The sequence below is a fragment of the Triticum urartu genome, chromosome 2A (genome assembly GCF_056163025.1).
Source record: "Triticum urartu cultivar PI428250 chromosome 2A, HENAU_Tu73, whole genome shotgun sequence".
Taxonomy (NCBI): Eukaryota; Viridiplantae; Streptophyta; class Magnoliopsida; order Poales; family Poaceae; genus Triticum; species Triticum urartu.
In genome coordinates, this window is record NC_141874.1 from 625,776,206 (window position 1) to 625,794,182 (window position 17,977).

A 17,977-nucleotide genomic window follows, 5' to 3' on the forward strand; every position below is an offset into this window, starting at 1 on the left:
ATACTTCTTTTGTAGCTGTGGATGCTTGCAAGAGGGGTTAATCATAAGTGGGATGCTTGTCCAAGGAAGGGCAGTACCCAAGCACCGGTCCACTCACATATCGAATTATCAAAGTACCGAACTGTAAGTGCATCTAGTGCCACCCCTAGTTGGTTTTTGAGTATTGACGACAAACCTAGTTGAGGGACTAATGTGTTTGTGAGAATTGCAGGATAACACAGGTAGAAGTCCCTCATTGATTCGGTTTTCCTACCAGAGATGACCCCTAAAAATGTATGAAGACATTGAAGTCAAAGGTGGTACGTGAAGACATTCACCTTGAAGACTATGACAAGAGAAGACATCGCATGAAGACTATGGAGCGCGAAGACTTAGATCTTTCGTAGTTCTTTTTCTTCTTTGTTGAGTCATAGGAACCACCGTACTGTTAAGTGGGGTCCAAGAAAACCAGTCAGAATGACTGCAGTGATGCTTAACCAAAATCCTATGTCTTCGAGTGAAGACAATGAGAGCGAATCTTGTTCAGAGTTGGACAAGTCAGCTTTGCTTGTAGCCCAAGTAAAGTTGCCGTGTGTGTTTGAAATCTGACCGTTGGAACACGTGTCAGTTCCTTAGTGACCCAGGGTCATTTCGGACAAATCAGGTCGGGTTGCCTAGTGGCTATAAATAGCCCACCCCCTACAACCATAAACGGTTGGCTGCTCAGAGTTAAAGTACGGCTTTTGTCGTTTGAGAGCAACCCACCTCGAAGCCTTTGAGAGAGAATTCCTTGAGAGGATAAAGCCCTAACCACCCAGAGCCAAAGAGTGTTAGGCATCACTTAAGTCTTCTTGTCTGTGTGATCTGAAGAATTATTACACTTGAGGACTGTGAATCCTCCAGCCGGTTAGGCGTCGCGTTCTGAGCATCCAATAGTCATTGTGGATCGCCAGTGAACGAAGTCTGTGAAGGTTTGGAAGTTTACCTTGAAGACTTACCAGAGTGATTGGGCGGGGTCTGTGTGACATTAGCTCAAGGGGAATACGGTGAGGACTAAGTGTTCTGAGTTGCGTGCTCAGGACTAAGTGTCCGGGACTGAGTGTCCTCAGGTTTAAATACCTATCCGCCCTAACTAGACGTACAATTGTCACAACAGTTGGAACTGTTCTACCAAACCTTTGTCTTTGTCACGCACACTGATTCTATCCTTCTCATCTCTTTATCTATTTACAGTTGGCTCTTGTAAAGTCAGTGTCTATTTGCTTTATCTATTTGTCTTCACTATGTACCTGATCCTCACTGCCCAGCTACTATTAGTCATTATGGTTTCACTTCATTGAATGCTTGACTATTGTCTGTCTAGTGTAGTCTATCTTCCGCTGCATGGAAATAGGTTCATTTCTATCATTTGTCTTCGAAACTCCCATGTTTTGAAGACTTTCATAAAAATCGCCTATTCACCCCCCCTCTAGTCGATATAACACACTTTCAATTGGTATCAGAGCAAGGTACTCCGTGTTCTGTGTGATTTTGGTTTAACCGCCTGGAGTTTCAGTTATGTCGACCACAGGTATGAAGACTGTGTCATGCCCCATCTTTGACGGTCACGAGTATCCCAAGTGGAAGGCCATGATGAAGAAGCGCCTCATGGCAACAAACAGTGAGTTGTGGACCGTCACTGAGATTGGTCTGACCGATCTGTGCAAAATGGCGGAAGCTGATGAAATTCGCAAGTACACTCTTCTCAACCTCACGGCGAAGGACGTCATCTGCTCCTGTCTATCTCAAAATCAGTTTAGGAATGTCATGCATCTCGATCATGCAAAGCTCATCTGGGACCGTCTCTCTGAGGTCTATGAGGGTCATCGAACTCATCATGATCCTTGGTTCGAGGACTTTAAGGAGTCACTCAAAGCGATGACTTTCGAACCAGAATCATCATCTTCTGCATCATGCCTTATGGCAAATGATGCTAAGGTAATTGAATGCTATCTATCTGAATCCAGTGATGATGAATCTGGTGATGAATTTGGACCCAGCTATGCAAAACATGCTTCCCTTGTCACTAAACAACACAAAGCTATGGAACATATTCAAAAACTGTTAGACAAAAGTGATGACCTGTTGGACGCTGAAATGACTCGATCTCAGTCCTTAATTGAAGACATAAAAAATCTTCATATTAAGTATGAGGAACTTGAAAGTCGTCATGAAACGCTCTCAACAACTCATGAAAAACTCGAGAAATTGAGAGCGGCTCATGAAGATCTTCAAAAGGAAAACAAGTCACTTCGCGCCGAACAGATCAGTTCAGCTCAGGAAGAATTTGAACCACCATGTCTTAAATGTATTGAGCGTGATAACACTACTCCTGTAGTTGAATGTTCTACTGCTGCTACTGTTGCAATATCTTTAACAGATGATGTGGAAACTAACCCCTCTGTTGAGGACACCACTGCTATTGCTGATGAGAATGCTAGGTTGAAGACACTGCTTGAAACAGGGATGTACAAAAGTCTCAAAGGGCATCAGACACTATGTGATGTCCTCAAAAGGCAGATCCTGAACCAAAACCCTAGGAAAGAGGGTGTTGGGTTCGTAAGGAAAATGAATGCTGATGGCTCTTACTGGAAACCTGAGCAGTACCCCAAAACCACATGGGTTGCTGCAAAGGAACCTTCAGAAGATCCATCCACTCTATCTGGCTTCACTTGTGCTAACCCCATTGTTATTGATGAATCCTTTCATGCAAACTATAAACTGCTTAAGAATCAGAATGGTGAAGTGTTTGCCAGGTACATTGGTACTAACTGCAGGAATGGACCGCCTATGAAGAAGATCTTTGTGCCGAAAAGGTGTTTGGAGAATCTTCCTGTGAATGTCATCATGACACCACAGGTGAAGAAGACAAACCCTAGACCACAGGCTTCATACGGTCCAAAGGCTTCATAGAGACAGAGGACTCACCTGAGTCAAACTAATGCAAATGTTTTGCAGGGAAGCCATACTCAGGCCTATGAATATGAGCGCGGTCCATTAAACCGCCATGTTCATAAGACCAAGAACTATTCTGCTTATTCTTATGAGTACTATTGTCCACCTGCAAGACTTTTTGCTAGGGCTCCAAAGCCAAAGTTCTCAGATGCTGCACTTAGACTTATTGCTTCGAAGCCACCCCTGAAGATGTGGGTGGCTAAGAAAGCTTAACTCTCTTTTGCAGGGAAAGGTCTCCAGCCGAAAACCAAAATCGTCTGACACTATTGCTGGGGACCTTAAACATCTTGTAGGGCGCAAGATCAAATGCCCAAATGGTCTTACTATGTACTTTGTTTCTGAATCGCTTGCAACTTTCCCTATCAGTCCTAATCTCGATCTAAGCTTTAATAATCCACTGGTTTGTCAAATGTTTTTGCTTCACAATTCTCTTCGTGAAGCCTATCCCCCTAACTGCACTGTAGGGTACGACACCAGCTGCTTCAGAATGGATTATTGATAGTGGGTGTACAAATCACATGACTGGCAAGCGAAGCCTTCTCATGGACTCAACTTTACGCCCATCAGAAAAAAGTCACATCACATTTGCCGACACTGGTAAAAGCAAGGTATTGGGTCTAGGTAGAGTTGCAATCTCAAAGGATCAACACATGGATAAAGTCATGCTTGTTGAATCCCTTGGTTTCAACTTAATGTTTGTCTCAATGCTTTGTGACTTAAACATGATTGTGATGTTTGGAAAATATCGTTGCCTTGTGCTAATGGAATCTGACAAGTCTCTAGTGTTTGAAGGGTATCGGAAAGATGATTTGTATGTGGTAGATTTCTTAGCAGGACCACAACTTGCAGTATGTCTTCTAGCAAAAGCTTCTGAATGCTAGCTCTGGCATCGAAGGCTAGGGCATGCTGGCATTAGGAACCTCCACACCCTTGCAAGGAAGAAGCATGTCATAGGCATCGAGGGTGTCAAGATCAAGAAGGATCACTTATGCGGTGCCTGTGAAGCAGGAAAGATGACGAGGGCCAAGCATCCCTCGAAGACAATTATGACAACGACTCAACCCTTCGAACTGCTACACATGGATCTTTTCGGTCCCACTCATTACTCAACTCTTACTACTACTGCTTGTCTCTATGGCTTTGTCATTGTTGATGATTATTCAAGAGATACTTGGGTGCATATAATCCTTTACAAGACTGAAGTGTAGGATGTCTTCAGACGCTTCGCCAATCGAGCAATGAACAACTATGGTGCCAAGATAAAGCACATCAGAAGTGACAATGGCACTGAATTCAAGAACATTGGCCTTGATACATATCTTGATACTTTGGACATCACACATGAATTCTCAGCTCCATACACGCCACAGCAGAATGGCGTCATCAAACGCAAGAACAGAACACTTATTGAGATGGCTCGAACGATGCTTGATGAATACAAGACTCCAAGAAAATTCTAGCCTGAAGCCATTGACACTGCATGACATATCATCAACCGTGTTTATCTTCACAAGCTTCTGAACAAGACATCCTATGAGCTCCTTACTGGCAAGAAGCCAAATGTCAGCTACTTCAGAGTATTTGGTGCCAAGTGATGGATCAACGATCCACATCACACTTCAAAGTTTGCACCGAAAGCACATGAGGGTTTTATGCATGGATATGGAAAGGATTCGCACTCCTACAGAGTCTTCAATCTCTTTCATTACAAAGTGGTTGAAACAGTGGATGTGCGGTTCGATGAAACTAACGGCTCACAAAGAGAGCAACTGCCAAATGTGCTAGATGAAGTTCCATCCAGTGAATCAATCAAACTTATGGGAACTGGAGAAATCATACCTTCTGAAGCTCAACCCGAAAAAGAACTTATCATCTCCGCACCTGATCAACCTGAAGATAATGCTCAGCCTGAAGACAATCCCTCTAACAATGACAATGATCAGCAAGAGCAAAATCTTCGTCCTGTACATCCTCGTGTTTCAAATGAAGTGCAGATTGAGAGAATAATCGATAGCATCAATGCACCAGGTCCACTCACTCGTTCTAGGGAAACTCAGCTAGCAAATTTCTGTGGGCACATCGCATTCGTCTCAATAACAGAACCCAAGAAAGTTGAAGAAGCCTTCATGGAACCTGAATGGATTCAAGCTATGCAAGAAGAGCTTCAACAGTTTGAGCTGAATAATGTATGGGAACTGGTTAAGAGTCCTGATCCTCGGAAGCACAATATAATAGGGACCAAATGGATATATCGCAACAAGCAAGATGAGCATGGTCAAGTTGTCAGAAACAAAGCTCGTCTCGTTGCTCAAGGATACACTCAAGTTGAAGGGATTGACTTCGATGAAACATTTGCTCCTGTGGCTAGACTTGAAGCCATACGCATACTGCTGGCCTATGCAAATCATCACAACATACTTCTATATCAAATGGATGTGAACAGCGCTTTTCTCAATGGCAAGATTGAAGAAGAAGTATATGTCGCACAACCACCTGGCTTTGAAGATCCAAAACATCCTGACATGGCATACAAGCTCAACAAGGCACTGTATGGCCTCAAACAAGCCCCTCGGGCTTGGTATGACACGCTCAAAGACTTCCTGAAGAGCAAAGGCTTCAAATCTGGTTCCCTCGACCCCACTCTCTTCCTGAAGATGAAGGTGGTGGATGGTCAGCACGCGGAGTGCGGAGGTGTCATGGTGAGCAAGCTGATCAATGTCTCCTGGCCAAAAGGCACTTTCATGGAGACTGTCAAGGAATGGCAGAAACAGAGGTTCTACATCAGAGAACCCTGCGGCGCCACCTGGGCCGTAGCTGCCGAATTCAACTCCGGCGCTCCCATGTGACTCACCTCCTGGGTTGAGAAGAGCCTGAACTAGTGTTCGCCAGATGAGCTGATAGCGCTATAGACGCGCGTTCAAAGCATGGTGGACAAGGATATCAAGCTTGTCGATGTAATCCAGGTGATGCTAGTTCGCCGTATTCTCCCATGCCAAAGCCGAAGCCGCCCTCTATGGGAGTTTAATCCGAAGAAGCACCATACCCTGAAACGCTCTTCGAAACCACTCATGAAGACGCCTAGAGTTTCTCTTCAAGGGCAACGAGACACCGCCGGCCATAGACTCGGACCGCGGGCATGACATTAACCACCTCTCCAATGAGTATGTTATCTTTAACGCATCCCCTACTTGCTTGTTTCAAGGATGATATTTGAGTTTTTATTATCACTGCTTCTTCAGGAATGGATGGAGAGGGCGAAGCAGATCCAGTGTCCGGCTCCGCTGCCTGAAGAACCAGTCATCCCGCATTTAGCGAAGATGCTGGTGCCGGCGCCCTATAAGGCACTGGAGAAGAAGGCCAAGGGGAAGGCCAAGGGGGTCCGGAGTGGCCCTGTCGCAAGGGCACTTCAGACGCGACGTCCGAAGACAAGACCCGCTCCTCCGCCGCCGAAGACGACAACGATGAGGAGGAGGAGGAGGAGGAGAGCGATTCTTCCCCTGATGGGGGGAGGAAGAAGAGGGCGGCCTCCACAATTCTGGAGGCGGAGGTGCCCAAGAAGGGGAAAGGCCCACTCGTGGGCAGCTCCGCATGGAACGTCGATAGCAGTCCGGAGTGACGCCCCCGGAACAAGCCCCTGGCCGCATCTTGAGTGCTAAGAACCTGTACACGTCCAATTATCCGGCCTTTCCACCCTATGGTATTTTACATGGTTTAATCATGTCATTGCAGTCCGGCCCACGACAGCTCCCAGCGATCCTCGTCAAGAGACTCGTTGGACTCAAAGGAGATGGCCAGCGAGACACTGCCGGCCGCTTACTCTCCCAAGGCCAAGGGAGACGACGAGGTGCTGTCCCAAAGGACCTTCCAAGGTCAGGGAGAGGTTCGGGAGGCCGTCAAGGCGGTGCCGGAGGGCGACACCTCGGCTGCCGGACACATGGGGGAACAGGCCCCCATGGAGACTGACGATGGCGGTCGTGCTCAATTCGGACCCCCACTGAGCACGGATCCGGAGACCCATACAGCCCCAGAGTCCGACAAGCAGCCTCCTTCAAGAGAAGGAGGCGCGCCCGTCCTGCCGACGACCTCTGTCCAATCAGAGGCGCCGGATAATCTATTGGAAGTGCTACGAGGCGCTTCCATTGTGGAAGAACAATGTATCCCTATGGGTACGGTGATTGAGAAGGTTCAGTCCGTTAAGAGTGGACTGACCGAAGACTGCAGCGGCCTGCTGACGGGTTTTGAGGTAAGCAGCGTTTAACCGAGAAAATCCCAATATAGACAGTAGCCCCTGAGACACTGTTCGGTGTTTGGAAAGAAAAGCCGGGCAAAGGATCAATTAAATTTCACAGGAAGCTAACTAAACTGTGTCTGATTTGAATAAGCAGGCGTCACTGCTGGCTGCGACCTCTCACACTGCTGAAGTCTCCAGACTAAAGCAGAAACTGGAGCGGGCCGAAGAAGAGCTCGGCCAGGCGAGGAAGCAGCTGGAAGACCAGCAAGGTATGTAATGACTCGCTATATATTTGGAAAGAAGAAATGATGTATATTGACCGTAGTGTCATGATATGTGTAGGAGCGACAACCGAGGTTGAGGCCCTTAAAAAGGCCCTGGCCGAAGCCAAGGGGAAAGTTGTCAAGGAGTAGGCCGCTTAAAAGAAGCTTAAGGCCAGGTTGAACAAGGTCCAGCAAGAGCTCCTGGATGCTATGAAGAAGTGTGAGACCTTGGAAGGCGATGCTTCGGCTCGCGAGACCGAACTCGCCAAGGCTGGCCAAAGCACGGAAGCGGCCCGGGTTGAATCCCAGGGTGCCCTCCAGGAGATCCAGGAGGCCAAGAAGATCGCGGCGGGTAAGGCATTTAGTATGCAAAGAAAATATGTGAAGGAGAAGTATTTCCTACTAACCCAGATTCGGAGTTCTCCAAGGGCATTTGCGGATCTGCCGCGCAGCGTGTCCGATGCTGTGGAGTTTTTCCAAGCCGAAGAAGGGTGCTCAACGGAGAAGCTATTCTGGTCGCAATACCTTGCGCCAGAACATCCGGTGCCCTTCACCGATCAGCTAAAATAGTTGGTCGGGCTGCATAGGGTGGCCAACTGGCCATGAAGGATTTAGTAATCCGGCTGTGGCCTGCCGAAGCCATACCCAGCAGCTACTTAGGACTCGTGAAGCGGCTGGTAGGTGCCTGCCCTCGGCTGGACATCGTCAAGAGGTCGGCCTGCATCGAGGGTGCGCGCATGGCCTTCGCCCGCGTCAAGCTGTGGTGGGCGAAGATGGATGCCATCAAGCTTATGACCGAGGGGCCACCTGAAGGCAAGGAGCACCGGACGCCGGAGCGGTATTTTTAAGACGCACAGTTCGGGACCCCCTACCCGAGATCCGCCGGTTTTGACACCGACAGTGACATTTCCATAGGATTTGTCCATGTTCATTCTCAGGTACACAACGCCTAATAATACCATCTACTCCTTCTTTATAAAGATGTGGGTCATCCCAAAATTAGTGTCTTAAATCATAGAAGAATTTTTCTTTTGTTGATATGTAAAACTAGGTGGTAAATATTTAGCAACAATGTAATTAGCATATTTAGCATACCAAGGAGTGTTGTGAGCAACATTTATTGTAGCTAACTGCTCATCAGGAAAACTATCATCAATAGGTAGTGGGTCATCGGGCACATTTTCAAGCCTAGACAAGTTATTAGCTATGGGGTTCTCAGCTCCTTTTCTATCAGTGATATGTAAATCAAATTCTTGTAGCAAGAGAACCCATCGAATAAGTCTAGGTTTAGCATCTTTCTTTTCCATAAGATATTTAATAGCAGCATGATCGGTGTGAACAATTACTTTTGAATCAACAATGCAAGATCTAAATTTATCACAAGCAAACACCATTGCTAAGAATTCTTTTTTAGTAGTAGCATAATTTCGTTGAGCACTGTCTAGAGTTTTACTAGCATAATGAATAACATTCAGTTTCTTATCAACTCTTTGTCCTAGAACAGCACCAACATCATAATCACTAGCATCACACATAGTTTCAAAAGGCAAGTTCCAATCAGGTGGTTGAACAATAGGTGCAGAAATTAAGGCTTTCTTGAGTGTTTCAAAGGCTTCTAAACAATCATCATCAAAAACAAAAGGAGTGTCCTTTTGCAAAATATTCGTAAGAGGCCTAGAAATTTTAGAAAAGTCTTTGATAAATATCCAATAGAAACTAGCATGACCTACAGGAAACTACGAAAACCTTTGATATCTTTAGGACATGGCATTTTCTCAATTGCAACAACCTTAGCTTTGTCCACTTCAATACGTCATTCAGAAATTTTATGACCCAAGGCAATGCCTTCATTAACCATAAAGTGGCACTTTTCCCAATTCAAGACAAGATTTTTTTGCTCGCATCTCTGCAAAACTCGGTCAAGATTGCTTAAACAATCATCAAAAGACTTCCCATAAACAGAGAAATCATCCAAGAAAACCTCAACAATCTTTTCACAAAAGTCAGAGAATATAGTAGTCATACATCTTTGAAAGGTAGCAAGTGCATTGCATAAACCAAAAGGCATACGTCTATAAGCATAAGTTCCAAAGGGACAAGTAAAAGTGGTCTTTCTTGATCAGGTTGAGAAACAGGTATTTGTGAAAACCAGAGTATCCATCAAGGAAGCAAAAATGTGTGTGCTTAGATAATCTTTCTAGCATTTGATCAATAAAAGGCAGAGGGTAATGATTTTTTCTAGTTGCTTTGTTTAATTTTCTAAAATCAATTGCCATTTTATAGCTTGTAACAATTCTTGGTGGAATAAGTTCATTCTTATCATTAGGAACAATAGTAATACCTCCTTTTTTAGGGACACAATGAACAGGACTTACCCATCTACTATCAGCTATAGGATAGATTATGCCTGCTTCCAGAAGTTTTAATATTTCCGCTCTTACCACTTCTTTCATCTTCAGATTTAACCGACGTTGGTGATCAACAATGGGTTTAGCATCAAGTTCCATATTAATTTTGTGCTGACATAGAGTGGGACTAATGCCCTTTAAATCATCAAGAGTATATACAATAGAAGCTCGGTGCTTCCTTAGAACTTTCAATAATCTTTCTTCTTCATGTTTTGAAAGGTTAGCACTAATAATAACACGATATATCTTCTTTTCATCAAGATAAGCATATTTCAAAGTGTCTGGCAATTGTTTTAATTCAAACACAGGATCACCTTCAGGTGGAGGAGGACCTCCTAGAGTTTCAATAGGAAATTGTGTTTAAGAAGAGGACGTTGTTCAAAGAAAATCTTACCTATTTCATTTCTTTCATGCATATGTAAATCATTTTCATGGTCTAGCAAATATTGTTCTAGTGGATCAGTAGGAGGCACAACAATAGAAGCAAGACCAATTAATTCATCCTTATTGGGCAATTCTTTTTCATGAAGTTTTCTACTAAACTTGGAAAAATTAAACTCATGAGACTCATCACCAAAACTAACACCGACAGTTTGTTTCTCACAGTCTGTTCTAGAATTAGCGGTGTTCAAGAAAGGTCTACCAAAGATAATGGGACAGAAGTCATCTTGTGGGGAACCGAGAACAAGAAAATCAGTAGGGTATTTTATTTTCCCACACAAGACTTCAACATCTCTAACAATCCCAATTGGTGATATAGTGTCTCTATTAGCAAGTTTGATAGTAACATCTATGTCTTCTATCTCTGCGGGTGCTATGCCATTCATAATTTCTTGATATAAGGAATAAGGAATAGCACTCACGCTAGCACCTATGTCACATAAACCATGGTAACTGTGATCTCCTATTTTAACTGAGACAACGGGCATGCCAACAACAGGTCTATGTTTATCCTTTTTATCAGGTTTGGCAATTCTAGCAGCTTCTTCACAGAAGTAAATAACATGCCCATCTACATTTTCCTCCAAGAGATCTTTAACCATAGAAATACTAGGTTCTACTTTAATTTGTTCACCAGGTTTAGGTGTTCTAATATAGCTTTTGTTGACCACAGTTGAAACTTTAGCAAGTTCCTTTATCCTAAAAGGGAAAGGTGGTTTCTCAATATAAGCAGTAGAACAACTGAGTCTACATTATAAATTATAGTTTCTTCTTTAACTGGTATTGGTTCTTTAATTTCTTCTTTAATAGGTGGGTGATATTTAAACCACTTCTCTTTTGGGAGATCAACATGAGTAGCAAATGATTCACAAAAGGAAGCTACTATCTCAGAGTCAAGTCCATATTTAGTGCTAAACTTTTTAACAGCATCGGTATTCATAAAAGATTTAACACAATCATACTTAAGTTTAATACCTGACTCTTTACCTTCATCGAGTTCCTAATATTTAGAGTTGTGTTTAATTCTTTTCAAAAGATCCCACCAGAATTCAATAGTCTTCTTCATAAAAGAACCAACACAAGAAGTATCAAGCATGGTTTGATCATTACGAGAAAGCCGAGCATAAAAATTCTGGATGATAATTTCTCTTGAGAGCTCATGATTGGGGCACGAGTGTAACATTGACTTCAGCCCCCCCCCCAAGATAGAGCGATACTTTCTCCTTCACGAGGACAATATATATATGTATATATATATATATGTATGTATATATATATATAATTCCGATCACGATGAACTAGATGCATAGGATATTTTTTTTGATGGAACTCCAATTCCAGGATCCAATATCATCGCATAGCCTATACCATGCCAATGCTTTTCCCTTCAAAGATAAAGGGAAAACCTTCTTCATAACTTCATCTCCAAGTAAACCTGCAAGCTTGAACAATCAACAAATTTGTTCTACATATATCAAGTGCATATCAGGATGTTCGGTTCCGTCTCCTACATAAGGATTAGCTAGCAGTTCTTCTATCATACCAGAAGGAATTTCATATTGAATATTTTTAGTAGGTGCAGTAGGTTGAGGGGTAGCCAATTGTGGTTCCGGTGGAGGTGAAGATACCCGAACAAACCCCTCAAAGGATTGTTTTCCATAGTAACAAGTGACAATAAATTTCAGCATACTATATAAATGTTTCCTTACCAAAGGCGCTTCACTCCCCGGCAACGGCGCCAGAAAATAGCCTTGATGACCCACAAGTATAGGGGATCAATTGTAGCTCTTTTCGATAAGTAAGAGTGTCGAACCCAACGAGGAGCAGAAGGAAATGACAAGTGGTTTCAGCAAGGTAATATCTGCAAGTGCTGAAATTGTAAGTAGCAGAGTAGTTTGATAGCAAGATAATTTGTAACGAGCAAGTAACGATAATAGTAGCAAAAGTGCAGCAAGGTATCCCAATCCTTTTGAGGCAAAGGACAGGCCAAAACGGTTTCTTATGATAAGCAAAGCGTTCTTGAGGCTACACGGGATTTTCATCTAGTCACTTTCACCATGTTGGTTTGATTCGTGTTCGCTACTTTGATAATTTGATATGTGGGTGGAGCGGTGCTTAGGTGTTGTTTTTACTTGAACAAACCTCCTACTTATGATTAACCCTCCTGCAAGCATCCACAACTACGAGAAAAGTATTAAGAATAAATTCTAACCATAGCATTAAACTTTTGGATCCAATCGGTCCCTTACAGAATAGCGCATAAACTGGGGTTTAAGCTTATGTCACTCTCGCAGCCCATAATCTAATTGCTACTACGCAATGCATTCCCTTAGGCCCAAATATGGTGAAGTGTCATGTAGTCGACGTTCACATGACACCACTAATGGAATCACAACATACATACTATCAAAATATCAAACACATATCAAGTTCACATGATTACTTGCAACATGATTTCTCCCATGACCTTAAGAACAAAAGTAACTAATCACAAATAATAATCATGCTCAAGATCAGAGGGGTATTAAATAGCATATTGGATATGAACATATAATCTTCCACCAAATAAACCATATAGTAATCAACTACAAGATGTAATCAACACTACTAGTCACCCACAAGCACCAATCTATAGTTCCGGTAACAAGATTGAACACAAGAGATGAACTAGGGTTTGAGATGAGAGTTGTTGAAGATGTTGATGGAGATGGCCCTCCCCAAGATGGGAGAGTTGTTGATGATGATGATGATGACGATGATTTCCCCCTCCTGGAGGGAAGTTCCCCTGGCGGAATCGCTCCGCCGAAGGGCAAAAGTGCTCCTGCCCAAGTTCCGCCTCAAGACGGCGGCGCTCCATTCTGAAAGTCCTCTCCTTATTTTTTTTCTAGGTCAAAATGACTTATATACCAGAAGATGGGCACCAGAGGTGGGCCTGGGTGAGCACAACCCACCAGGGCGCGCCTAGGCTGCCTGGCGCGCCCAGGTGGGTTGTGCCCACCTGGTGGGCCCCTCTGGTACTTATTTGCTCCAATATTCTTTATATATTCCATAAAAATTCTCCGTGAAGTTTCATATTGTTTGGAGTTGTGCAGAATAGGTAGCCTGACGTAGCTTTTCCAGGTCCAGATTTCCAGCTGTTGGAATTCTCCCTCTTTGTGTATACCTTGCATATTATGGGAGAAAAGGCATTAGAATTACTCCAAAAATCATTATTATGGATAAAACATCATAAATAATTGTAGGAAAACATGATGCAAAATGGATGTATCACAACCCCATCATGTTCGCCCGCGTCCGTTTGAGGGTAAACGGACAAAGCATGTCTTCCAACGCGTGGCCGCAAATGGACCATCATCCATTTTCTGTCCGCTTTCGACCCATTCCCGGCCCAAGTTTGGGCCGAGTTTGCTGCCGAACAAACATGCGCGTATGGCACGTGGCGCCTGCCCATGTCCTCCCCTAGCCTGCCCGTCGGGGACGCAGACCTCCCATCCCCCCCCCCCGCGCGCTCCAGCCGCACCCCCGCCACTTCCTCCCTCGCCGCCGTGCAGCTTGGCCACGCGCTCGCCCCAACCCTTGTCGCAACCCCGTTCCCTCAATGCCCCGAGCTACCCAACTACGGCCACCTGATTTGTGCTCCCTGCTATCAGATTTGGAGCGGATCCGGTCGGATTTGAGCTCGCCTGGCTGCGGGAGGCTGCGCCGTGTCATGGACTGGCCGGGCATCGAGCCAGAAGGCCCCAAGGCCGCATGCAGGTACTCACTCTGCCTTTAGCCGCTCGGATCTACACCGTCGGTGGTCCACTGACAGATACACGATTGGCCATTGGTCGGGCTCGGAGCTGGCCCAAAAGCTCATCGGCGCACCGTCGCCACTCATTAAGTGAGATGACTGCCCAAAGAAGGTCTTGCGCCGCATGTCTACAACGCCGGAACATCCCGGATGGGTGTTCATCAAGTGCTCAAACGATCGGGTATGTGCTACTTAGCTTCGGTTGTGCTCTCGAATTTGACTAGTTGCACTAACTTAAATTTTTATTGTGTAGAATGAATGCAACTTTTGGTTGAGAAGAAGAATACATCGATATATTGATAGAGCGCAATTTAGTAGATGTTCGTGCACTTTTAGCTAGAATGTAGGCTAGAGATGAGACTATTGCACTTGTTGCTAGAATAGAGAGGCTAGAGATGAGACTAGATGCGAGGAAGCAAGGTCTACTTCTTTAGACTCAAAAAAGAAAGAAGCACACATGATTGAGCCTCCGTAGATCAACAATGAAGGCATCAAGATGGCACTAATCCAACTTACAGGAACAGTTATGGAAGTTGGATGTCTTCTAAAATGTCTTCTTGTGGTTCTTGTTTTCTTTGGTCTTACTATTCTAGTCAAGATTTGGTGATGTGCTTCCATGTATCAAAAATCAATGATGAAAATAAAAGATATATGTTTGCAAAAATAAAATGCATGCGGACGGGATGCGGTCGAAATGCGGTCGTGCGTTGCACGCACGGCCGGCGCATCCACAAATCCGTGCCCATTGTCACCCCCAAACAGACGAAAAGCGGACGTCCATTTGAGCCCCGTCCGTTTGGGGCAAAATGGACAGACCCCACGGCCCAGCGCGCGATGGCCTGAATCCATCTTGTTCGTTTTGTGTCCGGCTCGACCCATTTCGAGTGCAAACATGCGCCCGATTTGGGGCCAGGCGGACAGTGAACGGACACGCTGCTCGTCCGCATCGGGGCCGCGTGGCAGGCGGCCACCTACCTCCCACCACCCAACTTAACTGCGCACGCACGGTCGGTCCTACCTGTCATCCGCCCAGGCGAGCAGTCATCATCCTTCTTAAATGGGAAGCCGTGAACCTGTCGTAGTCCATGCTCTCACTCCAGTCCCTGCTGCCTCGAACCCGACCGCAAACCCTACTTCTCCCTTCCCCTTCCTCGAGCTTGTCGGCCGTCGGCATCCATGGTGTGGTGGAGCATCGGCCGCAAGGGGGCCCACGACCACGGGGCTGGTTCGTCCTCGGGCCGCCGCTGCGCCGTCAAATCAGAGCCCGCACCACCCACACGGAGGGCCCCCGCGCCTCCCCCATTCACCATCACCCCTACGGCCGTCGGCGAGCGCGACTGGCACTACATCCACGCGGATGTTTGCCGTCGTTATTGGGAGACCAGGACGCCGCTCCCCTAGAGCGACATTCACCCGCCCAATAACTGGCATCTGTCCGCGGATCGGGTGTCGATCCCGCCGGTCCCAACGAGTGGCCGTGCTCATCGCGAGGATATCGAACGCCGCCGCCTCCTGCCAGACGATCCGTACTACGACCCCAGGTACGCCGTTAACTCCGCTCTTTGGGACACCTGGTTTCGGGACGAGCACGTCGTGCGGCGCGCGTCCTACTTTGTCAGTAGCTTGTCGGGCTCGCAGCGGCCACGTACAGAGCACTGAGCGCGTGCTCCGAGCCCTCCCCAGGTGCGCCGGCGTAGGCGGGTGCGCGGCATCAAGCCGACGCCGTCGCCTACGCCGTCGCCATCGCCGCCACCACCTCCTCGCATGACAGAGGACGAGGAGGCCCGACTCATTCAACGTGACATGGAAGACTATGCACGATGAGCGCCAATGGGAGGGCCTGGACACCATGATGGCCCTCTCTGCGGCAGATGACGTGGCCATACCGGAGCTGGAGGTGCTAGACGTCGTGAGGGAGAAGGTGAAGGAGGAGGTGCAGGAGGAGCAGTCGGTCGCCGCGTTCCACCTGCATCTGGTGGGCCAGCGGTGGAGCTGGTCGTGCACGGTCACGGACATGGCCGACGTCGTGGGGGCGTGAACTGGTGCCCCACGCTGACGCGGTCACCGGAGCGCGAGACGTCGCCACGGGGTGAGGTGGTGCAGGCGCCTCCCACCTTCCAGGGACCACCGCCCCACCTCTGGACGCCTCCGCCCTACATCGACCTCACTGGCGACGAGGACGACAACGGCGACGGGCACGGCATGGACGGGCACGGAATCGACGAGCACGGCAGTAGCGTGCGGGCGGCGTTTTTCTTTTGTTTTATTTTATGTTAATTATGTTTATGTTAAGAACTGTGGAACGGGGCATCGACGGGCAGTCAAGACTGTTTAATTATGTATTATGTTTGCGTTTATTTGATTTTTCGGCATTCTTTGAGTTTTTGCAATTTTTTTATATCACGTCCACCACGGACATGATATGAAGTGTGGCCGTGCGTTGGACGCACCTACACGGCAATGGTTCTAAACAGACGTGAGTGGCCTCATTGCCGTCCCAAACAGACGAAAATAAAGTAAAATAGACGTTCGTTTGGGGTCGTAGGCTGGAGTTAGGTCTTAGGTAGCCGCAGCTGATGGTGCGCCCAGGTCCAGGTGAGACGCTGCGCAGTAGAAACACAATGAGATGGGCGGAGGCGCAGCAGGCTGTCCCTGTGTTGCATGCATGCACCGTTGCTTTCGTGAGCAGGCCCTCTCCTTCCCATACCTCCTTTCCGAACTTGTGTGCGTTGGTTTGGTCCACATTACAGCCAGCCATCACCTGTCAGGACTCGGGACCCTACAACGCTGCAGGCTTTTGGACGCCGCTTCGGATAAGGTCGTTAGAGCGGCAAGGCGCCGCGCGCGGCAGCAGCAGTACTCTTTTAATTAACCCACTCTCAGGATGAAGTGTTATCATGGCAATGGTAACCTTAGATGGAGATACTTATGCCCTATTCGGATGGAACCAGATCCTCTAATATTAAAAAGGAATGTTAGAGAAGCTACAGTATCCTAACTTTTCTTCTTTTTCTTCATATGATTATGGCTAAAATGATTTAAATTAATTTGCAAATTGATAATCTATCGTATATATTTATAGTAATTACATGCAAATAAATTGATGATGAAATAAAATAAATTTATATTATTTATATTTACAATAAATACCAACACTAAACAACCTATTAACTATCTACTAACAGTTTCTAATTTTTCTTCTTTATTTTACACTAGGCTAACACTGTAGCATCGTGACATTTCTTCTCAATGTTAGAGGATCCGGTTCCCCAGCTCCTCGAGCGGAGCGGAGTTACGAGATAAGAGAGCTTTCGAACAGGCAGTTATACAGGTGCATGACGTGCACCGTCATGGATTGTGCCTTGTGCTTTCGGTAGTAACTTGGTAAGATGGAGATACAGGTGCAGGCAAAAACTCCAACATCTCAGAAACATCATAGAAGATGCATATGAACTTAGTTTTTGATGCAAAGATGCAATGGTTTAACCTCTCTACGAACGATATGCAAGGATGATGATGCAAGGAGTTACGAGATAAGGAAGCTTGTCATGAAGATGACAATAAGATCTAAAACTCACAAAGAGAAACACCAAAAAAGAACCCAAAAAAATGATGCAAGGATGTAATGGTTTAAGCTCTCTACGAACGATGTGTCAAGCTACTTACTTGAGAGCCCCCGTTAATAGTACGACAAACGATCCTATAACCCGGTCTCCCAACTATCACCATAAGACCGGTAAAACAGAAAACCTATCAAGGGCAAACCTTTGCCTTGCGCATAGTCCACTTGAGCTAGATGATGACGATCTTGACTTTTTCAAGTTGGACCACCTATCTTGATTGTGTTGGCTCGATGAAGACTAGTTGA